Source organism: Scylla paramamosain, chromosome 26 (genome assembly GCF_035594125.1).
Source record: "Scylla paramamosain isolate STU-SP2022 chromosome 26, ASM3559412v1, whole genome shotgun sequence".
In the NCBI taxonomy this organism is placed as follows: domain Eukaryota; kingdom Metazoa; phylum Arthropoda; class Malacostraca; order Decapoda; family Portunidae; genus Scylla; species Scylla paramamosain.
In genome coordinates, this window is record NC_087176.1 from 1,962,501 (window position 1) to 1,990,000 (window position 27,500).

Consider the following 27,500-nt stretch of genomic DNA (forward strand, 5'->3'; position numbering starts at 1 on the left):
GAGAGAGAGAGAGAGAGAGAGAGAGAGAGAGAGAGAGAGAGCATTCCCCAGTGTTTGAGGTAATAAATCAACATCATGACGTTTTCTTTCTCTCAAGGGGTAACTAAAACTAGATTTTCATTGGTTGCTGTGTCTCCCTCTCACCTTCTCACTCCCTCTCCCTCTCTCGCCCTTGCTGTTATTCTCACTTCATCCTCTCACTCTGAATTATCGCTAGTTACTTCCAGTGTTTATTATTTTCTTTTTTGTCTCTCTCTCTCTCTCCTTGCTTCTGTCTTGCTCTGGAAATTCTGTTGTCATCTGTGTCAGTGGTTCTTTCAGAGGTTGTCTACGTGTTTCTCTCTTTTTTTGTGTGTTTGTTTCTTTGAGATTCTGTGCATGTGTGTGTGTGTGTGTGTGTGTGTGTGTGTGTGTGTGTGTGTGTGTGTGTGTGTGTGTGTGTGTGTGTGTGTAGTTTGCTTATGGTCATGTGTCTGTCTGTGTGTGGTACGTCTAGAAACTCAGTCCCGTCTCTCTCTCTCTCATTCTCTCTCTCTCTCTCTCTCTCTCTCTCTCTCTCTCTCTCTCTCTCTCTCTCTCTCTCTCTCTCTCTCTCTCTCTCTCTCTCTCTCTCTCTCTCTCTCTCTCTCTCTCTCTCTCTCTCTCTCTCTCTCTCTCTCTCTCTCTCTCTCTCTCTCTCTCTCTCTCTCTCTCTCTCTCTCTCCACTGCCATGTCATGTTAACAAATAATAACCATCGCAGTACAGCAGTAAGCACATTATCATCATCATTGTAATTACCTTGACCCTAATAATCATTTATGAAGAGAGAGAGAGAGAGAGAGAGAGAGAGAGGGAGAGGGAGACAGAAGGGAGCATGCGGCTGCAGGAAAGAAAGAGAAGGGAGAAGGGAAAGTTTATTATTGCGGCCGAGTGTTTCCCCTGATTAAGTAAGATTAATGAGAGACGCTGTTGGATTGGGCTTTGTTGGGCTCCATTAAGTTAAGGCCAATTGGGCGGACGCTGGGCAGGGCCTGAATTGAAAAGGAGACGGTCCTGCAGCATCCACCACCACCACCACCACCACCAGTAGAAATACTAGTAGTGGTCGTAGGACTATAGCAGTAACAGTGTTAGTGGGGATGTGGCCGTTGAAGCATCAGTAGTAGTAACAGTAGTAGTAGTAGTAGTAGTAGTAGTAGTAGTAGTAGTAGTAGTAGTAGTTGTTGTTGTTGTTCTTTTCGTGGTAAGATGGTGTGGGTTGTGGTAATTGTAGTAGTAGTGGTGGTGGTAGTAGTAATATATCATCAGTAGTAGTAGTAGTAGTAGTAGTAGTAGTAGTAGAGTAGTAGCAATAGTAGCAGCAGTAGTTCCAGCAGCAGCAGCAGCAGCAGCAGTAGGGAACTCATGGTCTTGCGTCACGTTGCAATCAAGTTTTCCAGTCCAGTTCTTCGCTAATCTTTCTTTCCCTTTCACTCTTTTTCCTTCTTATTTTTTCCCTCGTGGAAGGAGTGTGTCAAAGGCGTCTAGAGGAGGAGGAGGAGTGGGAGGTGGACGAAGCTGACATGCGTAAGGGAGACAGCCGGCAGAGCAGCATAAGTCTTGAGGGATCGCATGTATATTAGTGTCAAGGAACAGGACAACAACACAATGGCAACGTGGCGATGGGAAAAGAAGAGCGGGAAATATCTGGATGGAGAGATGAGAAGTGCTGCTGGAGTGGCCTGGAGCAGACACTGGCGCTCCTTGTCTCGTAGTGATATTGTGTCTCATGATGTCTCTTTGAACTTATAAACAATTTTGTGACAATACAAGCGAACAGAGGCCTCCGTGAATAGACAGAGCGATGAGAAGCTTACTGTTATTGGCTGGAATTGACACAGACGGCCTTTGTCTTGTAGCGTCATTGTGTCTGATGATGTCTCTGAACGTATAACAGTTTTGCCACAGTAGAAGCGATCAGAGGTCGTTACGAATAGATGGAGGGGAGAGATAAGGAGTTTACTGTTATGGTGTGGAATTGACAGAGGCGGCCTTTGTCTGGTGTAGCAATCAGAATGGGTGGTGATGGTGGTGGTGGTGGTGTACCCGGGAGCCCAGGACAATATTGCCGCAGTAGAGGCGATCAGCGGCTCTTATGAGTTAGGGAAAGTGTTGTGAAAGTTTACGTTGAAGAATATAAGTTTTCTTTGTTGGGGAAGAATTGGGCTGTGAAATATTATTGTCCAAGATACGTGAGTCAAAGTTTATCTCGCTATTATTGTATTTGAATATTCGAGAGAGGATGTAAGTCCCCGGAAGGTTTAGTTCTTGTCTCCGGTCAGGTTTGAATATTCACGAAGGAGACTTCACGATTCATTTCCTGCAAGAGATCATATTGAAAATCTTTACGACCTGTTTAATCTCACATTTCAAACACCGATAGAAGATCAGTGGAGCATCAAAACCGCTTCTTCTCAACTCATAAACGAATCAAGAAGCAGAGAAGATTCCAAGGGTTTTGGAGAACCATGAGACGAGACTGTGATGTCATAAAAGCTTCGAAAATCTGGAAAAAAAGAAGAGCAGCGTGGGAGCATCTCATCAGGAGGGAGATGAGTGGGAGATTAGGACATCGCGGCAATTGTGCGAGCTTTACGAGGCTCGAGGGAGCTCCAGTCAACTGTGCGTCATGAGGGACACTCTCTCCTCAAGGGCAGAGTGGTGTGAGGGTGAGGTCAATGCAGGTCACTTTAAAAGGTCACGAGGTCATGCGTTGGGGTATAAATTTATTGTTTGTTCTTTTTTTCATCGTTTTCTTTTGTTTCCAGTGTTTCTAAAGAGTGGGATTCACTTAATTGTTGCTTTCATTAAATTTCTTTATTTTTCTCTTCTTCCTGTTTATTTTTTTCTTCCACGGAAAAAGTGTTGCTTTGTTGCTCTCATTTTGAGAGTAATAATTAAGAGACGTGCGCTCTCTCTCTCTCTCTCTCTCTCTCTCTCTCTCTCTCTCTCTCTCTCTCTCTCTCTCTCTCTCTCTCTCTCTCTCTCTCTCTCTCTCTCTCGTCCTTCCTCGTTTTACATTGTACTTCATTCATATTTTTGAATTGGTTATCGAATACAATTCAGACCGCGCACACAGTCCTTGAACACACACACACACACACACACACACACACACACACACACACACACACACACACACACACACACACACACACACACACACACACACACAGGCCAGATTTATTTTTTCATCCCAACTCGAAGACAGTTTGGTATGCATTGCTCTAGTTATTTTCATCCTCGTTCCTGTTCTCGTTGTTTCTGTTAGTTGTAATTTAGGTTGACAAAAAATTATGCATCACACGAGTTCATTAGTTTTGCATATAAGTTTGTGTCGGTGGTGCTTTGTCGTTTTCTATTCACCTGCTTCCCTTTGTGTTATTATTACTCATTATTCGTGTTAATAATTTCGCCGGACAGACCTTTCATATTCCCTAATTAACGCTGACGAATGAAAACAACAGCGACAGTAATGATGACGACGATGATGGTGTTAATAATAGTGATAATACTAGTAGAGTGATAATATTAGCAGTAGTAGTAGCAGTAATAATAATAATGATAACAATAATGATAATAATAATAATAATAATACATTCTGGTCTTGGTGATTCTTATAATAGATCAGATTAAATAAGGTAAGGTAATATTACAAGGCAAAGTAAGGAAATGATAGACCACATGAGGTAAGATAATCAGATCAAGTAAGGTAACGCAAGGCAAGGCAAGGCAAATCTAGATCACATGACTTAAGGTTAGGTAAGGAAAGGTACAGTAGGGTAAGGAAAGGAAAGGCAGGATAGGGTAAGGGAAACGAAGGGAAGGGGATGGAATGGAAGAGAAGGGAAGGGAAGAGAAAGGAGGAACTAAGGGAAGGGAAGGGCCAAGGAAGGGAAGGGAAGGAAAGCTGAGGTTAGGTTAGGTTAAATCAGGTTACAACGATAATAACAACAGTAGCAGCAGCCAATCACAGTCTCTCCCACTCACCTTCCTCAAGAGACTGCAGGGTCACCTCCACCCACAACAGCAGCAGCAGCACCACCACCAGCAGTATGTGGTGGGGAACCCTCATGACGAAGGTGGTCCTGGTGGTGCTTGAGGAGGAGGAGGAAGAGGAGGAGGAGGAGGAGGAGGAGGAGGAAGGAGGAGGAGGAGGAAAGACGACCTGGTATATTTTCTCGATCGTCTTCTTCTCCCTCCTCTTTTATTGTTGTCTCTCTCCTTCCCTCCTCTTCGCGACGCTCACCCCTTGTCGTTGTTATTGTTTTTTCGCTTTCTTTTGTTGCTTTATCGAAAGTTGACGTCACTCTCTTCATCCCGCTCATCACCATTTCCATCATTATCACCACCACTATCATCATCACCGCACAGTGTCTCCTCCTCCACCGTCTCCACTTCTCTTCTCTCCACGTAATCACTGTCTCCTTCCTTTCACCTCCTCCTCCTTCTCCTCCTCCTTCCCGCCTTGCACTCCTCCTCCTCCTCCTCCTCCTCCTCCTCCTCCTCCTCCTCCTCCTCCTCCTCCTCCTCCTCCTCCTCCTTCCCCGCCGGTTCTTCTTGTCCTTTTCCTTCGGTTATCGTGGAGTAGACAAATTCTTGTTTATCATTCAAGTGACCGTTTGTAAATATTCGCTTCCTCTTATCACTGTTGCGAAAATACGGTGGAAAGTATTCGCACGTCGATACGCAACGAAGTAGTAATAGTAGCAGTAGTAGTAGTAATAGTAGTAGTAGTAGTAGTAGTTGTAGTAGTAGTGGTAGTGGAAATAAGAAGGTGCACTTTACGTTACCTTTTTTTTCTTTCTGAGGGATAATATTCAAGTTCTAAGGGCGAGTCTTCCGTCAGGAGCACATTTTTACTTCCTTAATTTGTCAACAGTTCATCACGTGCCTCGCGTGCTGCTCTTATTAGCGCAGAACATGACAACACACACCGCAGCTCACCTCCTCCTCCTTCTCCTCCGTGTGCGTGTGTACGTGTGCGTGTGTACGTGTGTATGTGCGTGTGTGTGAGCGTGTGCGGTGTGCGTGTGCGTCCCGCCAGCGTGTTCTCCAGGCAGACTTGCTACCACACCTGCCGGAGTGAAACTGGGGAAGCCTGCACCCGCTGCCGCCTCTCTCCCTCCCCTCTCACTCTCTCCCTTCACTCCCTCTCCCTCTCTACTCAACCGCACACGCGCCTCGCTCCCCCGCCCCCGCCCCACCCACCAGCCCCGGGGCACCACCACCACCACCTCCACCACCTCCACCAGTGTTACTACTACCATTACCTCCACCACTATCACCACCATTATCACTGCTATTTCCACCACCACCGCCACCACCAGTATCTTCGCTAGTGTTATTGTTACTCGCCATCACTATCGCCACCACCACCATCGCCGCTATTACTATCACCATCACCACCATCACCACCATCACCATCACGACCTCCACCTTCAAGACTCGATTTCAGAACCATTTTCACGTCGTCTTAATTTGCTGCCTGGTGTTTTGGGTTCGGTGTGTGTGTGTGTGTGTGTGTGTGTGTGTGTGTGTGTGTGTGTGTGTGTGTGTATGTGTGTGGTGTGTGTGTAGGTAGGTAAGTAGGCAGGGTGTGTATGTATGTGTGTGCGTGTGTAGGCAGGTAGGTAGATGTGCGTAGGCAGGTGTGTGTGTGTGTGTGTGTGTGTGTGTGTGTGTGTGTGTGTGTGTGTGTGTGTGTGTGTGTGTGTGTAGTAGTAGTAGTAGTAGTAGTCTCCGACTGACCTACCTACCAAACTACACACACACACACACACACACACACACACACACACACACACACACACACACACACACACACACACACACAGAGAGAGAGAGAGAGAGAGAGAGAGAGAGAGAGATAAACATATAAAATTCTAGATAGTATGTTATCTACATCATTAAGTGCATACATTAGTTAAATGATATCCATCTTAAAATACCAACACAAAAAAGCAACACAGACACGTCATTTCACTCCCCCTTTTACTCTCAGCTCACATATTTCTCCTCTTTCATTCCGTTCCATTGCCACTGAAACCTAGTAATTATAATGTCCTTTTAAATACCAGCACCAAAAAAAAAAACACAGACATGTTATTTCACTCCCCTTTTTACTCTCAGCTTTCATGTTTCTCCTCTTCCATTCCTTTCCATAGCCATTCCAACTTAACCTAATCTTGATATTCCTTAAAGCACTAACACCCCCCCACTCCCCCCCCCCACACACACACACACGATATTGCACTCCCTGTTACTTTCAGCTTACATATTTCTCCCATGTATTCTTTTTCATAGCTATTCACTGACCCCTGCTGCTCACCCCACCCTCTCTGTGCTCCCCCCTTACCTGCCCCTCTCTCTCCCGGATCAAGGCCGCTTAACACTACCTACAAATAGACCTGCGATGACCCCGCCGCGTGAATGGACGGGACAGCATTTACCTGTACCGGACCGTGTGTCATTTTGGGACGAACGCACCCCGGGGCCAGCCTGTATATATTGTGAATGCCTCGCAAATGCCTTCAATAAATGTCCGGTTGTTTAATTGACTGCAGGCTCGGTTTAAAGGGAGCAGAGGGTGATGGTACAGTGAGATATTGGCAGGTAGGGGCACACACAGGTACGGCCAGGTCAGGTAGGGTTGGTAGAGTAAGGGAGGGGGGATGGGTGGAAATGGGTTGATAGGTTAGGTTAGGTTGGTGATTTTTTTTTTTTTTTTTTTTTTTTTTCAAGGGTGAATGGGTATGGGTTTCGGTGGTGGTTCTTGTAGTACTGTGTGTGTGTGTGTGTGTGTGTGTGTGTGTGTGTGTGTGTGTGTGTGTGTGTGTGTGTGTGTGTGTGTGTGTGTGTGTGTGTGCGAGGAAAAAAATTGAGATTGATTTCTGCGAACCGCCATCGGCACCACCATCACTGCATTGAGTGCATATGAGAGAGAGAGAGAGAGAGAGAGAGAGAGAGAGAGAGAGAGAGAGAGAGAGAGAGAGAGAGAGAGAGAGAGAGAGAGAGAGAGAGAGGAGAGAGAGCACTATCCCGTCCCAAAGAGATAGTATGAAACAAAGAGGAGAGATTAAAGTAAATTTCTCAAACAAAGGTTTAATTTTGTGTCATGGAGATCATTGATTGACGAGCCTCCTCCTCCTCCTCCTCCTCCTCCTCCTCCTCCTCCTCCTCCTCCTCCTCCTCCTCCTCCTAGTCGAATGAGAAGTAAGGTGGACGCGACATGGAAGGGGAGAAGGGGAAACAAGAAAAACCAGTGAATGAGGAAAAGGAGAAGAAGGAGGAGGAGGAGGAGGAGGAGGAGGAGGAGGAGGAGGAGGCGTTGGCAGTGCAGTATTCCATAAGAGGTGATGGTGATGGCGTGAAAGTTTTGTAAGGGGAGTAGGAATGGGAACGAGAATCGGTAGCGAAATGTTGTGAGGGAGAAGTGGATGAGGTGATGTGGGTGAGGGACAAGTGGCTGATAAAAGGAGAAGAAGAAGGAGGAGGAGGAGGAGAAAATGGATACAAGGACTAAGAGAAGGAGTGAACTAAAATAAAATGGGAAGGAGGATAGAAAGAGCAAGATTGGGAGGAATTCTATTGTGTGTGTGTGTGTGTGTGTGTGTGTGTGTGTGTGTGTGTGTGTGTGTGTGTGTGTGTGTGTGTGGAGTGAAAGAGAAATAAGGAATTGTTCAAAGTAAAGGTGAGGTGCGTGGTGGATTTGGCACGGGAGGAGGAGGAGGAGGAGGAGTGATGGAGGGAAGGAGGTAGGGAGAGAGGGAGGGGATACTGAGGAATTGTTAGTAAGACGAGACTAGGCATATGAGAGAGAGAGAGAGAGAGAGAGAGAGAGAGAGAGGAGAGAGAGAGAGAGAGAGAGAGAGAGAGAGAACTCTCATAAATATTTAATAGTTCACACTTCACCCATATAAAAAGGCCTTAATTACTTTACAGAGAGAGAGAGAGAGAGAGAGAGAGAGAGAGAGAGAGAGAGAGAGAGAGAGAGAGAGAGAGAGAGGGAGAGAGAGAGAGAATTACAAGGTCAAGTCATGATAGCAATTGGGAGAAGGTAGCGTGTGTGTGTGTGTGTGTGTGTGTGTGTGTGTGTGTGTGTGTGTGTGTGTGTGTGTGTGTGTGCGTGCGTGCGTGTGTAGGTGTGGGAGGAAACAGGTGTGGTGGGCGGGACTCAGTAATGTTGAGCCTCAAACTCACATTTATGAACGTGATAAAGAACACTTACGATACCATTGGAATTTCCCTCTCTCTCTCTCTCTCTCTCTCTCTCTCTCTCTCTCTCTCTCTCTCTCTCTCTCTCTCTCTCTCTCTCTCTCTCTCTCTCTCTCTCTCTCTCTCTCTCTCTCTCTCTCTCTCTCTCTCTCTCTCTCACTTGGGTCTTGTTGGAGTGAATTAAATGTGAGACTTTGATGGGTGATAGGAGGAGGAGGAGGAGGAGGAGGAGGAGGAGGAGGAGGAGGAGGAGGAGGAGGAGGGGAATGTGCGTGTGTGTGTGAGGGTGAATGTGAGAGTGAGCCAGTGAGACAGTGTGTGGGGTGAGAGTGAGTGAGAGTGAGAGTGAGAGTGAGAGGAGTGGTCGAATAACCTTCATTGGGCGTCTTGCTCTTAAGGAATATTGTATAAGACTAAAGGGAGAGGTGCACACACACACACACACACACACACACACACACACACACACACACACACACACACACACACGTAATTTATTCGAAAGAAGGCCAATAATTTCCCTGCCACGTTTCCATAAAAAATGATAAATGTAATGGAAAGGAAAAAGAATACCAATATATGCATAAAAAAAAGGTAATTCTGATAAGGTCGTGATAGCATTATGTAATTCATGCTCGGGAATATTAATAAATAACCGATGTAACATATTTCTGTAAGCTAATAAATCAAAAACCTCGTCATTAATTCATTTATTCACAAAATTTTCAAGACTTAAACAATTTTCTTTCTTCTTTTTTTTTTCTTTTCTTTTCGTCAGTCGTGTTAATTTCCTGTTATATATGTTTTTTTTTTTGTACTTTTTTTTTTTTTTAGTTATATAGTTTCATATTATGTTCCCTTGTGTTTTCATTTGTCATGTGTGATGATGTTGCTTTCGTTGTTGTTACTGTGGTGGTGGTGGTGGTGGCGGTGGTGGTGGCGGTGGTGGTGGTGGTAGTGGTAGGCAAGGCAATATTTTGTGATATTGTTTGTGGTGGTCGCAACTTTTGTCTGTGGTAGTTGTAAATTACAAGTAGAAGTGTTACTAGCATTGGTTGTGGTAGATTGGGTGAGGGTGGTTGTAGTAGTAGCACTTGTAGTAGTAGAAGTTGTTGTTGTTGTTGTTGTTGTTGTTGGTGGTGGTGTTGGTGGTGGTGGTAGTGGCGTAATAGTAGTAGTAGTAGTAAGAGTAGAAATAGTAGTCTTAGTAGTAGTAGTAGTAGTAGTAGTAGTGGTGGTGGTGGTGGTGGTGGTGGTGGTGGTGGTGGTGGTGGTGAAGGCAACAGTGGCGGGGGAAGTAGCAGAAAATCAAAGGACCTAATAAATGCAGCTGAAAATCTAATTTATTGACAAGGAAATAAACTTCGGTAATTCTGGTAATGCGATATTAACAGGTTTCCTCCACACCGCCTCTCTCTCTCTCTCTCTCTCTCTCTCTCTCTCTCTCTCTCTCTCTCTCTCTCTCTCTCTCTCTCCTCTCTCTCTCTCTCTCTCTCTCTCTCTCTCTCTCTCTCTTTATTTCCTACTCATTGCATTTCTGGTTCTTTTCTCTTCCCTTCCCTCCTCCTGCTTTAGTGATTATTTTTTTCCTCTCCTTCCCTCTTCCTTTCTTGTTTTTCCTTTTTCACCAGTTTTCCTCTCTTATTTTTCTTCCGTTTTTAAATTTTCTTGATTTTCTGCTTTTTTTGTTCTTTCCCTGTGTACTTCCTTCCTGTATCACTCTCCTTAATCTCGTTTGTTCCCTCGTTGGCTCCTTCCTTTGTTTCTTCCTTCCTTCTATCCCCCTCTCATTCGCATTTTCACTTCCTTCTATGATGTTTCTCTCCTTCGTATGTCTTTGCTTGCCTTACAGTCTCTCCTTCGCCCTCCTTCGCCCATCCTTGCTTCCGGAGTGTTTTTTTTTCTTTCTTTCCTTCTTTCCTTCTTTCTTTCTCCGTTCTCATGCCTTCTTGCTCACATTTTCGCTTTCTTCTTCCATGTTTTCTTTTGGTCCTTTTTATCCTCTTTTATCCTTCGTCCATTCTTTGTCTTTTCTCCTCTTCTTCTTCTTTTTTTTTTTTTTTTTTGCTCTTCTCCCTTCAGGATAAGTATTGACAGTGACACTTGAAGAGAGAGAGAGAGAGAGAGAGAGAGAGAGAGAGAGAGAGAGAGAGAGAGAGAGAGAGAGAGAGAGAGAGAGAGAGAGAGAGAGAGAGAGAGAGAGAGAGCAATTCAATCGTACTTACTTCTTAGTCCTGATTTATTTCTTATCTTGATTTTTCCAGTTTTCTGTTCGCTTTTATCCTTATTTTTTTTATTTATTATTTATTTTATTTATTTTATTTATTTTATTTATTTTATTTATTTATTTATTTATTTATTTTATTTTTTGACTTGTTCCCACGCTTGTTGAAAAGTTAATTAAGTGAAGGGATAAAACGAGAACATGTTAGCAGCCTATGGAATACAAACATTTAATCTAATAATAGGAACATTCTTTAAAGGTGATAAATTCTGCGTACATTCTCTGGGGACACTAAACCATTTATTCATTCCACATTCAAGAGGCTGTGACGAGACTGGTGTTGTGGACTGACTCAAGTGATTAGAGGCCACACTTGTGAAGAGGTGAGAGTTGTTTTTCATTATTACGTATTTAGAATGAATGGGATCAGCTGCTGGGCCTCCTTTTCCATGCAGCTTCAATGGCAAGGAAAGGAATTTTATGGTGTGTGAGTGAAGATACGCGATGGACTCCAATAACGACGTAGCGCTGCGCATTTTAACACTTTCGCTGGTGTGGTCGTTCTGTGTTAACATTCAGAGCACAAATGGTTTTCATGGACACAGAAAGACGAGGAACAACAGGAGGTTAATGTTGTGCTCTGAGGCTACACAAGTAATTAAGAGACTGTAGTACAAAGCAAGGGTGTAAAAAACTCTTGATGACTGCAGGAAAATTCTGTAGCAATGAAAAGTTTAGTAAGTGAATTTTTATCCAACTTATTTTCGAACCATAAGAAACATTAAGCTTTTTTTCTTTCATTCCCATCCTCCTTACGACCTGACTATAAGGGCAACAATTGTACACCATGAGAGGAAATAAGCAGAATTAACCATTACACAACCGCCTGGCTTTTAAAAGAGATGAATGTGTCTCCCCTCCATGTACTTCTAAACGTTAAGGGAAATTACTCCTCTATTTTCTCCCCCCTTTGTCCTTCCTACACCTTAAAAAAACACACGGAGGAAACATTTTTAAGCTACGATGACAATACAAACAGATGTGTCCATTCCAGCGATAACTTTTTTACTCCAGTTTTCTATTCTTTATGCCACGGCTGTAGTGGACCGTTTTTTTCTATTCATAAATTCGTCCCTCTCTCTGACCCTCCCCAGTTATGTGTAAATATAAAAAAGCACAAGGGAAGCTAGTACTTTTGTAGGGGCAGAGAATGGTTGTAGTAGTAGTAGTAGTAGTAGTGTAGTAGCTGTTGTTGTTGTTGTTGTTGTGGTTGTGGTGGTGGTGGTGGTGGCAATGCAGGTGATAAAAAAGTTAAGAGAAGATATTTTTGTAGAGATGGAAAGTGGTGGTGGTGGTAGTAGTAGTAGTAGTAGTAGTAGTAGTAGTAGTAGTAGTAGTAGCAGTAATGGTGGTGGTGGTGTGAAGAAATGCAGGTGATAATAACGCAAAGAAGCGCCAGGAGAACATGAATACACCGTCACATTTTCAGTTTATCAGCTTGTTATGTTTCATTTATGGCTACGTAAAATGTAAATAACCTCACGGGAAACTCAGGCCTTGTATTATATCTTGTGCGGAGGGCCACAGCAGCAGGAGCAGGAGCAGGGGGAGGAGGTAAAAAGAAGAAAGAGAAGTAAGGCGAGAGCAAGGAGGATAAACGTATGCAGGGAGAGAAAGAAGGGAGGACGAAGGAGGAGGAGGAGAAGGGGGATGAGGAGGAAGAAGAGGAGGGAGAGGAGGAGGAGGAGGAGGAAGAGAAAAAGAAAGAAAACCAAGGGGATGGAGGAAGAGCAGAAATAGAGGAAAGAGGAAAAGAAGAAGAAGGAGGAGAAGGGGACGGAGGAGCAAAAGAAGAACTAGGATTAGGATCAGGAGAAAAAAAGGAGGAGGATGAAAAATAGGAAAAGGAGAAGAAGGAGGCGAAGGATGGTGGAATGAGGAACAGGAGGAGGAGGAGGAGGAAGAGACTTAAAAGAAAAACATACTTAGATCATATTTTGGCAAGAGGGCGAAATGGAAGTTTTCTGTGTGGTATTTTGAAACCTTAACTGACCCACCAACCTGTTTGCCTTACCGCTGCACCCTGCGTCACCTGTACTGCCTGCGCCTCCTGCCTTGTGTTGCCTTACCTTCCCTTGCCTTGCCTTGCCTTGCCTTGCCTTGCCTTGCCTTGCCTTGCCTTGCCTGTTTGTTTATCTAATGGCTGAATCTGCTCAGAGAGATCTCATTAGGATTAACTGATGGCAGGCTGGAGTCTTGGAATGAAATAGGTAGATGGATTGGCAGATTTATTAACAGGTAGAGATTTATTTTTAGGTAATATGCCACAACAACTGGATCATGTGGGGCTGACTGAAGGGATCGGGAGGGAAATGAATGATAGACGTAATGTACATGGCAGATAATTACAGGAGAAGGCAATGAAGTGAAATGGAGAAATGTTATAGATGGCAAGACAGTTACTGAGAAAAGAGTAATCACAGAAACACGAATAGTTATGGAAAATACGCATAGAAACAATAATAACCAGTAGAGAAAGACACTGAAGCGAAGTGGAAAAGTGATACAGTGTTAGAAATCTTAGGAATAATGTATACAGTATTAAGACAGTTACTGAAAACAGAGTAATCACAGAAACACGAATAATTATGGAAAATACTAAAAAAAAAAAAAAATAATAACCAATAGAGAAAGACACTGAAGCGAAGTAGAAAAGTGATACAGTGTTAACATTTTTAGGAATAACGTATACATTATTAAGAGTTATTGAAAAGAGAGCAATCACAGAAACACTGAAAAACAAAAACGAAAATTACCACACTACATGTACAAGAAGAAGTCAGAACTCCCCTCTCCTTTTACCGTGCAGCAGGGAACACTTTTAGGCCCACTGCTGTTTGTGTTGGTGATGGGTGTACTTAGTGACGGGGCTGAGAGGCTGCGGGGATATAGGGGGGTTTTGTATGCAGACGACCTTGTGATAACAGTTCAGTGCGAAGATGATCTAAGGTAAGGATAATAGAGGCAGGTGTGCTTAGTGATGGGGGGACTTAGGCAGAGTTATTGTAGTAGAAGAGAAGGTGAACAATGAATCAGTAATACGAGTGAATGTAATGAAAGATTTTAACAGGGAAGAAAAGGTAATGCCGAGTGCAGGGAAGAGGATAATTGAGTCAGGTGTGCTTAGTGGTGGATAGACTTGAGTTGAGTTATTGTAGTAGAAGATGAACGGTGAATTAGTAATGGGGATGAGTATAATGTAAAATATTAACAGGGAAGAAAAGTAGAGTATAAATATGTCGAGTGAGGGGAAGAGTTGAGTAGATATTAGAAGTTTTATGTAGCAGAAGGTGAACAGTGAATCAGTAATGTAAGATTTTCAACAGGTAAGAAAAGGTAAAGGGTATCGAGTGAGGGAAGAGTTAAGGAAGGTGTCACAAGAAGTTTTTGTAACAGAATGGGTGAAGAAGCAACCAGCAACAATAGACAAGAGTAGACACAACAGATAGGAAAAATTCAAGTTAATAGTGATAGATTTGCTGAGTGACTATAAGGCTAATAAAAGTAAACACTACATGGAGAGTAATTGCTGAGTTACTAAAATAGATGGAAAGGAAAAATGGCAATAAGGAACAAAAACTTGAGAGTAAGAATGTAGAAAAAAATAATGGTGATGTTTGTTGTATAAGGTAAAGTCTTCAGGTGAACGCCTGGAGAGAAATAATAATGCCGGTAGTGGAAGGTGAAGCATCAGCGCACAGGGAAGTTCTTTGTAAAAACCATTGTACCCTCGTCCCCTTCCCCCCCCCCCAAGCAAGAGCCGTACGAGTGTGTAACATAAGAGGAGCAGAGAACACAACTGAATATGTAGCGTGAGAGAAGCACAGGGGAGTGAGAGGAACAGAGAGGACAAGTGAGAGCAAAAAACAACACGTAGAATGGAGAGATTGTCAAACTGAAAATTAAGTTCATGAAATTCAAATGATGTATGCTGATCTCGTAAAACAGGTTAGCTTAGGGACTGAATTGATGTCTGGTGTGGGAATTTAGACTCTAGCCAAGTGAAAATACCTGAGTGAGACAGAGACATTGTAAAACTGAACATTAAGGTAAACAGAATTTAAATGATGTATGCGGACGTGAAATTAGGCTAGGTTAGTGATTAAAGTGATATATCGTGTAGGAATTTAGACGTTACCCAAGTGAATTAAGGTAGAGGGATTGTCTAAGTGAACATTAAAATACATACAATTTAAATAATGTATGCATAATGTAAAATAAGGCTAAACTGATATATAATGCGGGAATTTACACAGTTAGACAATAGAAGGAAGGACATTAGCGAGAATACAAATGATACTAATAATGTTTTAGGGATATTACTTAATGAGGAAGGAGTAACGTGCTCGGGCTGTGGGCAAAGGAAGGGAGAGGACATTAAAATTTTACAACCAGTGTGATGAGAAGAAATGAAAACGACGACGAGAAGTTAGCATGGAAGGAACGTGTTGGCGGCGCGAGATCCAGGGGAAGATAATGTTAGATGGAGAGATACAGCGAGACATGCGAGGAATTAAACGAGACCCGGAAGTGAATGACGGAAATGAAAGAAACAAGTCGTGTGGATATGCAAGACTGATAGACCCACGGGGAATGTAGGAATGAAGAGGGAATGGGAATGAAATGAGGTAAAATGTTTTTTTTTTTTTTTTCTGTATGGTTATTGTTGGACTGAATGAGAAGTTGTAAGGTAAAAGATGAAAATTGTTGGGTATATGATAAGAATAAAGAATGAACGATTTTACATGGTGTAGCAGAAGAATGAAGGAAAAAAGTATGGTATTTCACTACTGAGTTAGGTGAAGCTGTAAGAAGCTACGTGATATAAGAAGGAAGAACGAGCGATGTACAGTAAGAACGTGAAGAATGAGTAACCTTTGAACGGTGTGGAACAAATGAAATGTGTCTAATTTTGTGTGTTGTCTTTGGCAGTTCGAATCTCAAGTCTGCTCTTTGTTTGTCTTGACGAACAACGCCCACCACCAAATAGTTCTGTTAACTTTACTGTACAAAACTCCAATTCATTTGAGACTCACTTCTTTGGCTGTCTTCCCTTTGTTATGGACGGCGGAGACCCACTCGTACAACTCCTGCACTGTGTTTCTCAGTCCCCTGTAAACACAACATTTTATTATCCATTTAGAAGGAGTAGGATGAGGAGGACTGGGAAAGAAAAGGCTCCAATTCATTTCAGACTCACTTCTGTTGTCTCCCCTTTCTTCTGGACAGCCGAGGCCAAGTAGTACAAGTTTTACACGGTTTTCCCAGAGTTCTGTAAACACGCTCTTTTATTATCCATTTAGAAGGAGCAGAAGGGAGATAGCGAAGACCCACTAGTATGATTTCAACACAGTTTTTTCCCAGATTTCCGTAAACACAGCATTTTATTATCTATTTGTGGCGAGCAGAAGGAAGATGAATGGAAGGGCGCGCCAAGTAACACTAAACTAACATTGTTTTGTGGCGGCTTTGTATAATCAAGGCACCGTTGTCCTCGCAGCCTGAATTATGCACCGCCCCAGTCCAGGAAGTTTGTGTCTTGTTCCATAAATGTAAACTAGACTGCCGCGCCTCCAGTGGTGGTGATGATAGTTGTTGTATTAGCAGTAGTAGCAGTAATAATAATGAGAAAGAAAAATGAAGTGAATGACGAAAAAAAATAAAAAGAATGAAAGAAAAGGAAGAGAAATTATATAAGGAACATTAGTAACCACGATAAAAACAATAAAAGTTATGAAAGTTTTAAGAATAAGAAAAACAGGAATAATAATAATAATAATAATAATAATAATAATAATAATAATAATAATAATAATAATAGGCTGTTTTAGATTGAAACTCCTCATAGGCTTTGTCTCAGAACTTTCATTTAATTTCTCATCTACCTTCAAGACAACTTTCTACTGGAAGTCTTGGTTATTAACATCATAAATAGTGAGGAAAAAAAAAACATATAATTCTTTCTCTTATCCTTTTATTCACACTGGAAACCTTAGTGACGATAATTATTCATGTTATTCATATAATTCAGCTCATCATTTATAGCTGTAGTCTTAATTATTCATATTATACAACGTGCTGTAGGAATGACACGGGAGTCAGGAACGGTATGGAGTTAAGGGAGATATAGAGGCGAAGGAGATTATATGGAATAGGTCAAGTTGAGAGTTAAATGGAAGGGTTACTGGTGACGGGGAGGAGTGAGTGTTGTTATGGGGGAGTTAGGAATGATATGGATGTGTTCTCTATGGTATGGAGGAGTGACAGACGGTACAGAGGAGACTGGAATGGTATGGAGGAGTTACCAGTGACAAAGATGAGGAAGGGATGGCGAGGAGTTGTTGAAGTTAGAGGTGAAATGGGAAAAAAAAAAATACTATTAATTCATTCACTACTATTGGGTGCACTGCCTATAATCACTAACCTCTCTGGGGACATTTCTTCTCGTTCTTCAGCCACCGCCAAACATTAAGCCGGCTAGAAATTGCCAAAAATCTATTCTTTTTCATCTTTCTTTCTTGTAGGTGCTTATAAAGAATTCATACATTGCTTTTAGTGCTGTGAATTTTTACATGTCGTAGTGAATTGGTTAAGAAATATATGTAATAGTTACTGATGATACTGAAGACTTAGGGACTGGTAACATTGGCAACTTAGAAGAGAAAGGTGATGATGCAGAACAGTTAAAGTCAGGAATGAGGGAAAAGAATTGGTATTACAAATTATATATATAAAAAAAAAATGCTTAAAGTACCAGGGAGTGTTAGGAAGGGAAGCACATGTAGGGATGGAAAATGTTGTTAGTTGTATTATTTTAAAAGGTTCTCATTGGATGTTTTATGCCTTTTTTTTTTACATTGCTATTTTATGTACGGTATATTTTTATTCGTTTATTTTTCATTATTTTTTTTGCAGGTAAGAATGTACAGGTGATGTGTGTGTGTGTGTGTGTGTGTGTGTGTGTGTGTGTGTGTGTGTGTGTGTGTAATAATAATAATAATAATAATGATAATAATGTGTGTGTGTGTGTGTGTGTGTGTGTGTGTGTGTGTGTGTGTGTGTGTGTGTGTGTGTGTGTGTGTGTGTTTAAAGGCTAAAAAGCAAAATTGATATCGTTTACATGTGTGCTCTCGTGTCTGGCCAAGTGACGGATACGGCATGTGCGTGTCTCTGTCATTTCAGTTTTAAGTACTTCAGTGTGCGTGTGTGCACTCTGTAAAGGACACACACACACACACACACACACACACACACACACACACACACACACACACACACACACACACACACACACACACACACACACATTTTTTCTTTTTTATTTTGTGAGTGAGAATTCAAGGACAGGTATTTTGTGCAATTTGTGTGTTTGTGTGTGTGTGTGTGTGTGTGTGTGTGTGTGTGTGTGTGTGTGTTATCCGAAGAAAATTATTTGCCTTAATGGAATCGTTTCAAGTGAAATTTTCATATTAGAGCGAAGTTGAATTCCTTGTCTATTTTTCATTGTTGTTTTATTTAACTCTCTCTCTCTCTCTCTCTCTCTCTCTCTCTCTCTCTCTCTCTCTCTCTCTCTCTCTCTCTCTCTCTCTCTCTCTCTCTCTCTCTCTCTTACTTCTTGCATTTTTATTGTATTTTTGTATCTTCATTTCAAGTTTTTCTTAATCCTCTTTTCTCTTTCTTCAGTTTGAGCCAATCTCTCTCTCTCTCTCTCTCTCTCTCTCTCTCTCTCTCTCTCTCTCTCTCTCTCTCTCTCTCTCTCTCTCTCTCTCTCTCTCTCTCTCTCTCTCTTGCACCATGTTTCATTAATATTTTCTCAATAATAACTCATGTTTCCTCCTTATTCCCTTCTTTCTCCTTCCCTCGTCACCATCCCCTCCTTCCTTTGCTACACCACTTGTATCCTCTCCTATCACCTTCCCCTTCACCATCCCTTCCCATCACAGCCTCATCTTGTCATCACCTATCAACTCTTTACCCATCCTTCCTCTATCAGCACTCATTATTACCTATTCCTTCCTTCCCATCCTCTCTCATCCCCCTCATTGCCTCCCACGGTAAACTGTGATATCGTTAACTCCTTCAGCAGTAGACAGTGTTACCAACGTGGAAATCCTCTTCGGGGTAACAGGGGGGGCGCCTCTCCCTTTGTCCTGCTCAGTGTTGCCAAAGGTTCGCCCTCGGAATTCCAGCCTTTAAGTAGTCAGTGTTACCAATGCCGGCGTGGCTTTGTGGAGGCTGAGCTGGGAGACGCCGAGGGGCCTGACCTACTGGAGAAGGAGGAGGAGGAGGAGGTAGGTGTAGTGGTCGTGATGATGGCGGAGGAAGATCAAGAGTAGGAGATGGAGGAGGTGAGAAGAGAATGTGGAGATAGGAGAATGTGGAGAAAGAAGAGAGGAGGAGCATATGAAGAAAACACAAACGCATGGAAGGAAAGAAAAAGAGCAAGAATAAAGCATGAAGAACAAGAGCAAGGGAAGAAAGAAAGATGAAAGAGAGCTGGAGAACTAGGAGTGGGCGCCAGAATGAAGACGAAAAGGAGGAGGAGGAGGAGGAGGAGGAGGCAGAGAGGCTGGAGGGAAAAATCTTACTTCCTCTAAGATTTATGGGGAAGAATGTTTCCTCCCGACGTGGTATTAATGGGCATCCTTTTTTCCCTCCCTCACCTTTCCTTGCCTTCATCGTACAGGTGTTTTTCCTCCGCCGCCTTCACTTTTTCCACCTTTTACCTGTCGCCCTTTTCCGGTTTGATTTCCTCATCATATTTTTTTTTCACTTTCCTTCCTGTATTCGTTGTTGTTTTGCTTTTTATTTAGTGAGGAAGAGTAGTAGCTAGTTATTTAAAGCCGTATATGCAATTTCACCATTATTATCACCATTGCCGTCATTATCGTCTTAATGTTGCGTGGTCCCCGAAGGGCTTATCGCTGCGTAATGTCTCCAGTCTGTATTCCCAGGCGTACCTCAGCAACATTTCACGTTTTCCTCGCGACAAGCACTTGAATTCCTCCGCTTCGCCCTCCTTGAAGAGTTGTGTGTATCCCTGCTATGCTTAACTTTGTGTATAAAAAATAAATATGCACTTGCTGCCGTCACGAGCTTTGTGGGCGTCCCTGGCGAAATTATCGTCCAAATTATGGTGCATCTTATGTTGAGGGACATTGACGGTCACCTGAACGAGCCACACAGCTGAGCAATGCAGGTTCACAGCGCCTCCCTAAACACAAAGGCTAGGTTCTCTCCTCCAGCAAGCACGAGGCGAGACCCAACATTCTGAGAGAGAAACGTGCCGCCGCCAGCTGTGCCTCTTGTGTACCCTGCGTGGCCTGTGTCCCTGCTGGTGTGGTGAGTGGCGTGGAGGCCTCGGGGTGAGGCCTTCCTGCAGCTACTCGGCGCTGTTCCACCACTCCACGCTGCCCCCAATCTGCTCCGCCCCCGAGGCCGTCCTTCAAGCGGCGGATGGCTTGTTTCTGGACCCTTGTCATCTTTCAAGAAGCTCGGCTGTGGCTCTCTTAAGTCTGGAAGGCGCTTGTTGTGTTTTCAAGCGGCGCCAAGTCCTCGTGTGGTACTCGACTGTATAAAGTTTTATGGTGATAGCGAGCCAGATCTGACTCTGTGATTTTGGATCTGCAAGATGAATACTGAAGGCAATAGGAGAACATGAGTCTGCTGTTTTGAAGCGGCCTCGCCTCCCTCGTGTCCTCGGCTATATTAAGCTTTACGGTGATGGCAAGCAAGAATTAACCCCAGGAGGCTGAGCGTGTAATGTCAACAGTGGTGGTGACACAAGGACACGATCAACACCATCCTCGGCATGTCAACACCCACGCATCGACTTAGATACAATCCGAGGATCCCCCAGGGTGCCCTAAGCCTTGTCTCTTCCTGCCGCTTCACGTGCCTTATATTTGGATACACTTATTGAGACGCAGGCCAAGGTGATGAAAGAACCTTCCTCTGGAGCTGCACTGTCACCCTCTCCTGACGAGATGTACCTGGATATCGCGCGTCCCTGGCAATAGTAAGTGAGGCGAGGCGGAATGAAGACGACAGGCAGAGAAGCAGCAACAGCAGCACAGCAGCAGCAGCAACAGCAGCAGCAGCAACAGCACCAGCAGCAGTCACCGTGCCGCAATACAGCTGCCGCGTGGCGTGTGTCCTCGAGCTGTGACAATCCCGCCGTGCAGAGAGAGGCGAGAATCTGATCTAGTATCGTGAAGTAAGATCTGGTAGGCTGAGCAAGATCGTATAGGAGCAGCAGGAGGATGAGGAGGAGGAGGAGCAGTAGTAGCAGTAGCAGGAGCAGGACCCCACGGGAACCTGACTAAGGATTGGATTAATGGATGCCTGGTCTGGGTCTGCTCGCTTGTTATCTGGTTAAGAAGACCCGTGCCCCCCGTGCTCCCCATGCCCCCCGCGCCTCCTCTGGTCTGGTCTGGACGGCCGCGACAACCCTCCAGGGACGGGCAGCTGAGACGACCACGCTGATTGCATATAACATTCCGCAGGGGATCGTCCTCCATGGCGCTGCCACTCCCGTTCAGCCGCCGGGATTTGTGTGGGTCTGTGTCCCTGTACTCGTATAGAGGCGTATTTCTGTGCTGTGTCTATTTCTGTTTCCGCCGCACCGCACTACTTTTTTTTTTTTTTTTCGCTTTCTCTTTCGTTTTTTTTTTTTTTTCTGCTGCTTTTGTCGTAGTCTTTGTGTGTGTGTGTGTGTGTGTGTGTGTGTGTGTGTGTGTGTGTGTGTGTGTGTGTGTGTGTGTGTGTGTGTGTGTGTGTGTGTGTTTGTGCTGCTCTGTCTAACATTGGCGCGCGTGCGCGCACACACACACACACACACACACACACACACACACACACACACACACACACACACACACACACACACACAGAGAGAGAGAGAGAGAGAGAGAGAGAGAGAGAGAGACAAACACAAACATAGACATGTTACTGTCCATAGTGTAACTTTCTACTAAAACACGCACACACACACTGACAAACACACACACACACACACACACACACACACACACACACACACACACACACACACACACACACACACACACACACACACACACACACACGCAGGCAGCCTATGTTCCCTGGTTCTCACGTCGGGGCTCGGGGGAACAAAGGGTTGATAGCGAGACTGATAGGTGCGTAAAGCGAGCGCGATGAGAGGTCCAGGTAATGAAAAGAAGGCACAAAGGAAGCAATACGAAGGTGGATTGGAAAATGTCCGCGTCCAGGGAATGACCGGCAGGATATTCTTTACATTCACGGCCCCTCGATTGGAGACACGCGGAGAGGGAATAAAAAAAGAAAGGCACGGAAAAATATGATGCGATAATAAATAGATGCAAGGATATTTGTTTAGGCAGCAGGGAACAGAGTGAGGGAGACAGAGAGAGAGAGAGAGAGAGAGAGAGAGAGAGAGAGAGAGAGAGAGAGAGAGAGAGAGAGAGAGAGTAAAGGGACAGTCACACCTTCCCCACCTATTCACACACACACACACACACACACACACACACACACACACACTTCTACGCACATATCTTATAACAGTCTTGGAATAACAAATATCAAAAAGAAGAAAGTCTAAAGCAAGAACAACAACAAAAAAGTGAGAAAGTGCGAGAATAAAAGAAAAGAAAGAAATAGAAGGATGAAAACACAAGATAAAAGAGAAAAAGGAACAAAGAACAGGAAGAACACGAACATGTGGAATAAGAGAAGAAAGAGAACAATATAGACGACGAGGAGGAGGTGAAGGAGAGCGAGGAGGAGGAGGAGGAGGAGGAGAAGAAGGAGGAGGAGGAGATGGTGGAGGAAGAGAAAGAAGAAGAGGAGAAGGAGGGGGAGGAGGTGAATGAGGACAAAGAAGAGGAGGAGGAGGAAGAGGAGGAAAGTGCCTGCTGCAACCTTTAACCCTCCCCCCACCCCCCACAAGAGGAGAGGAAAAATAGGAGTGTCCTTCACTGAGTGTGAGGCCAAGAATTAGGCGGCGGCGGCGGCGGTGTGCGGGAAGAGCGCGATAAATAAGAGGAAACACGTAAAGGCCGAGGAGTAGAGAGAGAGAGAGAGAGAGAGAGACAGAGAGAGAGAGAGAGAGAGAGAGAGAGAGAGAGAGAGGGGTGCTTTTAGACTAGATGGATTAGCAATGGAATGATAATAATAACAACAACAGCAACAACAACAATAATAATAGTAATAGTAGTAACAGTAATAATAATAATAATAATAACTCACTTCTTTTACTCTTTTAATGACGGAAATACCACGTTAATGTCCCTCATATTCTCTCTCTCTCTCTCTCTCTCTCTCTCCTCCTCTCTCTCTCTCTCTCTCTCTCTCTCTCTCTCTCTCTCTCTCTCTCTCTCTCTCTCTCTCTCACGATTACTCTCGGAACCAAAGGAGAAGGAAATAGGAGATAAAGAGAAAGGTGTATGTGTGTTTTTTCCTCCTTCTCTTCCATTTCTGTCTTCTCCTTTATCTTCTCCTTCCTCCTGCTCTTCCCTCTCCGCCTTGTATATACACCCACCTCGTCCTCTTCCATCTCCTCCTCCTCCACCTCCTTTACTGGCCTTCATCTCTTACCTCAGGCACAACAGCTTATCACAAACAGCAACGTAAGGGTCAACAAATCTGATGGTGCTTGTTTTTCGTTTGTGTTCCTTTGTATTCCTTCAGTTTCTCCTTCTGTTTCTCCTTTACTATTTTAGATCTCTTATTTCAGATAGTACAGCTTATCACAAACGAATACGTAAGGGACAACAGATCTGATGGTGTTCGTTCTTCGTTCGTGTTCCTTTGCATACCTCTTGCTTCTCCTCCTCCTCCTCTTCCTCCTTCTTTATTATCCTACAACTCTTATTTCAGAGAGAGTAGCTGATCACAAACAACCACGTAAAGGTCAACAGGTCTGCTGGCGCATGTTCTTCATTTGTGTTCCTTTGTGATCCTCTTCCTTCTCCTCCTCTTCCTACTTTATTATCCTACAATTCTTATTTCAGATTCTATAGCTTATCACAACAAGTCAGCTACTGTTTGCCCTTTCTTCATGTTCCTTTGTGTTCGCCCTCCGCTTCCTTCACTCGCTCGCTTCTCTCTCTTTCTCGCGGCAACTTTCAACGTTAACGCGGATTTGGCTCTTGTCTTTTGTCTCCTCATCGCCTTGCAATGACGCCTCGGGTGCAGCCGTGACGAGAGGAGCGGAGAGGTGAGAGTGGGCGTGGAGAGAGCCGATATGAAAGGGAGCATGGAGTGGCATGGGAGAGGCGATGAAAAGGCGGAGTGTTCGGAGAGAGAGAGAGAGAGAGAGAGAGAGAGAGAGAGAGAGAGAGAGAGAGAGAGAGAGAGAGAGAGAGAGAGAGAGAGAGAGAGAGAGAGAGAGGTGCCTGTGTGTACTGTTTCAGGAAAGTTAGTGGATATGTATCATTGCCTCGGGAAGTGAGAGTTGCAGAGGAGGAGGAGGAGGAAGAAGAGGAGGAGAATGAAGATTGTAGGAGGAGGAGTTGATGGAGTTAGTGGAGGAGAAGGAGTATTACGAAAATGAGAATTAGTAGTAGGAGTAGGAAGAAGGAAGAAGAGGAAAAGAAGAAGAAGAAGAGAATGAAAGCGATGAGGAGGAAGAGGAGGAAGAGGATGAAGAACAAGAGGAAACGGAGAAGAGACAGTATGAGAGGAGGTTTAGAAGAACGAAACGAAGGAGAGCAAAAAGAAGAAAAAGGAGAAATAGGAGTGAGAGGAAGGAAAAACAAGCAGAAAAAAAAACAGAATAAAAATGACGAAGAGACGAAAATGGAAGGGGAAGAAATGAAGGAAGAGGAGAAAGAGGAGTCACAGAAGGTGGTGGGTGGGTGGGTGGGCTGGGGGGAGAAGCATAAGGGGTGACTATTGCATTCCGTGGTCCAAGTTTTTGTCAGTATGTGGCTCAGTTACTTCCCTGGAGCTTAAAGTGACTCCCAAGTGGGTTTTAATTTGTCCAGCCGAGTTGTGAAGTTGTTTTAGTTGCCTTGGCTTGAATTATGAGCCACTTTACGTATTTAAGACTAGGTGGAGTAGATGTGGAGTTTGGGCGCATCTCCTTAGGGCGTGGGCGAGATGACAGCCTGGTAGGGAGACTGGCGTGTGCATGAGAGGGACTTGTTATCGTTGTGTTATGGTCGGAATTCAATCTTTTCTCCAGTGTTTTATAGGAATGTGAGTTTTTTCGGGTATTATAATAAAGATTTAAGAGTAGCTGTGGACTTCAGGTGTTGGAGAGGTGACTGCCTTGCGGGGAGTCTTGGCGTGTGTATAGGGACTTGTTGGCGGTGTGTTGTGGTCAGAATTTGAATCTTCTTAGTGTTATAGGAATACATGTGTTTTTTCTGTCTCTGTGAATAAACCTTAGAGTTTTATTGAATTTTATATTTAATTTTAAGAAGTGTTCTATATTCTTTCAGTTACTCTTTTATTTCCATGGCAGATGTAGGGAAAGTTACTGTTACCTATTTATGGAAAGTTTTTGGCAGACTTCCACGAGGACTGTAGGAGAGAGAGAGAGAGAGAGAGAGAGAGAGAGAGAGAGAGAGAGGGAGTGAGAGAGAGAGAGAGAGGGGGGGAAGGGAGGGAGGGAGATCTTAAGTTTAATTTCAACATCACTTCTCACTTACCCAAGGATGAAACTTAAGACAACCTTAGGCATCGCAACAAATTCACTCTAGATACTTAATTGGATATGTAAATGTGTGTGTGTGTGTGTGTGTGTGTGTGTGTGTGTGTGTGTGTGTCTTTAAGAGAGAGAAGGAAAATTTTATTGGTATTATTTATTGATTGACTGATTGATTTTTTGGTATCTCTGTTAGTCTACACCACCATTACCATCACCATCACCACCACCACCAATACTACCACAACCCCCACCACCACTACTACTACTACTACTACTACTACTACTACTACTACTTTCAGCACTAGTACCAACCTCAGCATCACAACAGTCAAGTATCAGGAGCACCTACACCTGCCACCGACAGAGAGAGAGAGAGAGAGAGAGAGAGAGAGAGAGAGAGAGAGAGAGAGAGAGAGAGAGAGAGAGAGAGAGTCTTACGAAGTGTATTTCCTGGCACACCACTCACCATTAGGCAGTAGGGGGGAGGGGTGGCGATGGAGGACGTGTCTTGGTTCCTGAGGAGAAGGTGGAGGAGGAGGAAGAGGAGGAGGAGGAGGAAGAGGAGGAGAGGTGGCAAAGAGGAAAAGTATTAGTAGTTGAGTCTAAGAATCCTATACTAACCCTCTATTTTTCCTCCTCCTCCTCCTCCTCCTCCTCCTCCTCATCCTCTTCCTCCTCTTCCTCCTCTTCCTCCTCCTCCTCGTCGTCTCCTTCATCTCCCTAATTCGATTCTCTCTCTTTTCCTTAGCTGGTTTTTCATTATTAATTCAACTCGTAATGCATGCTGTTCTAAACTCTCTCTCTCTCTCTCTCTCTCTCTCTCTCTCTCTCTCTCTCTCTCTCTCTCTCTCTCTCTCTCTCTCTCTCTCTCTCTCTCTCTCTCTCTCCTCAGTGTACCAGCAGTTGAAAAATCCCCATTACCTAAATTTTCCATCCCATTATTTACCCCATTTTTCAGTCCCTCCTCTACTAATGGCGGACAACAAGATATTTCCATTTTTCAACACTCTCTTGTATTACCGTGACGAGGAGGAGGAGGAGGAGGAGGAGGAGGAGGAAGAGGAAGAGGAGCTATATAAGGACTTCTGGGAGTGTGAATGTGAGCTGGAGAGAAGCGAGAGAGAGAGAGAGAGAGAGAGAGAGAGAGAGAGAGAGAGAGAGAGAGAGAGAGAGAGAGAGAGAGAGAGAGAGAGAGAGAGAGAGGTAATGAGAGAAAGGAAGATGAGGAGGAAGAGAAGGTGTAGGAATGACAATGAATGTGATAAAGGAGAGAAGGAAGGAGAGAAGGAGAGAAGTGAAGGAAGAGAAATGGAAAGGATGAAATGGAAGGAGGGAAAAGGGCGTAGGATGGTTGGAGGAGGAGAAAGAGGAGGAGGAGGAGGAGGGAAGGTCGTCAGGAATAAAGAGCAGGAGAGGAAAAGGAGGAGAAATGGAAAGGAGAAGGAAGAGGAAGGAGGTAAATAGGGAAGAAAGAGAGAAGGAAGCGGAGAAAGAGTTCCTGAAGGTCTTCCAGTACGTCTGAAGGAGGAAGGATATTCTAGGCGTGAAGAGGGGACGGGAGGAAGGAAGGAGGAGGAGGAGGAGGAGGAGGAGGAGGAGGAAGAGAAGGAGAGCAGGAGGGAAGAAGGAAGAAAGGTGGAGGAGGGAGAGGATGAGTCAAAACACTTCACTCCACGGCATTAACGTGTGGAATAGTGAGGAAGGAAGGAAGAAAGGAAGAAAGGAAGGAAAGAAAGAAAGAAAGAGAGACAGAAAAAAGGAAGGAAGGAGGATAAGATAAGACGGGAAGGAAGAAAGGAAGGAAAGAAAAAATAAAATAAGAAAGGAAGAAAGGAAGGAAGGAAGGAAAAAGACAGATAAAAGGAAGGAAGGAGGAAAAGATAAAAAGTGGAAGGAAGAAAGAAAGGAAAGAAAAACTGAAAGAAGGAAGAAAGGAAGGAAAAGAAAGAAAAAAGAAGGAAGGAGGAAAAAGGTAAAACGGAAAGGAAGAAAAAAGGAAAGAAAGAAAAAACTGAAGGAAGGAAGGAAGGAAGGAAGGAAAAAAAGCAGGAAGGAAGAAAAGAAGGACGAAAAAAAGGAGAAAGGAAAGAAGGAAGGAAAGAGAGAAAAGGGTTAAGAAAATGAAAGCAAAACAAATTGAGATATAGAATAAATAGAATAAAAATAAAAAAAGGATGAAAAAGAAATACTGGATAAAATAAACGAGAATAAGATAAAAAAGAAAGAAAAATGAAAAAAAATGGCTTATGGAGAGGAAGAAGAAACCAATAAAATAAGTGAAGCAAGAAGGAAAAGACTAAAAATGACGGAAAATAAGAGA

The 27,500-nt window shown here is 43.8% G+C and overlaps 1 long non-coding RNA gene across 5 annotated transcripts in view; it reads left to right on the forward strand.

Annotated features, from left to right (window-relative positions):
- LOC135113571 (uncharacterized) overlaps window positions 1-27,500 on the forward strand; it is a 395,407-nt gene that overhangs the window by 232,677 nt on the left and 135,230 nt on the right. For all 5 annotated transcript variants that reach the window (XR_010274880.1, XR_010274879.1, XR_010274881.1 and 2 more), the window contains exon 5: window positions 10,782-10,844. This is a non-coding gene — a long non-coding RNA (uncharacterized LOC135113571). The remainder of the gene's footprint in view (window positions 1-10,781; window positions 10,845-27,500) is intronic.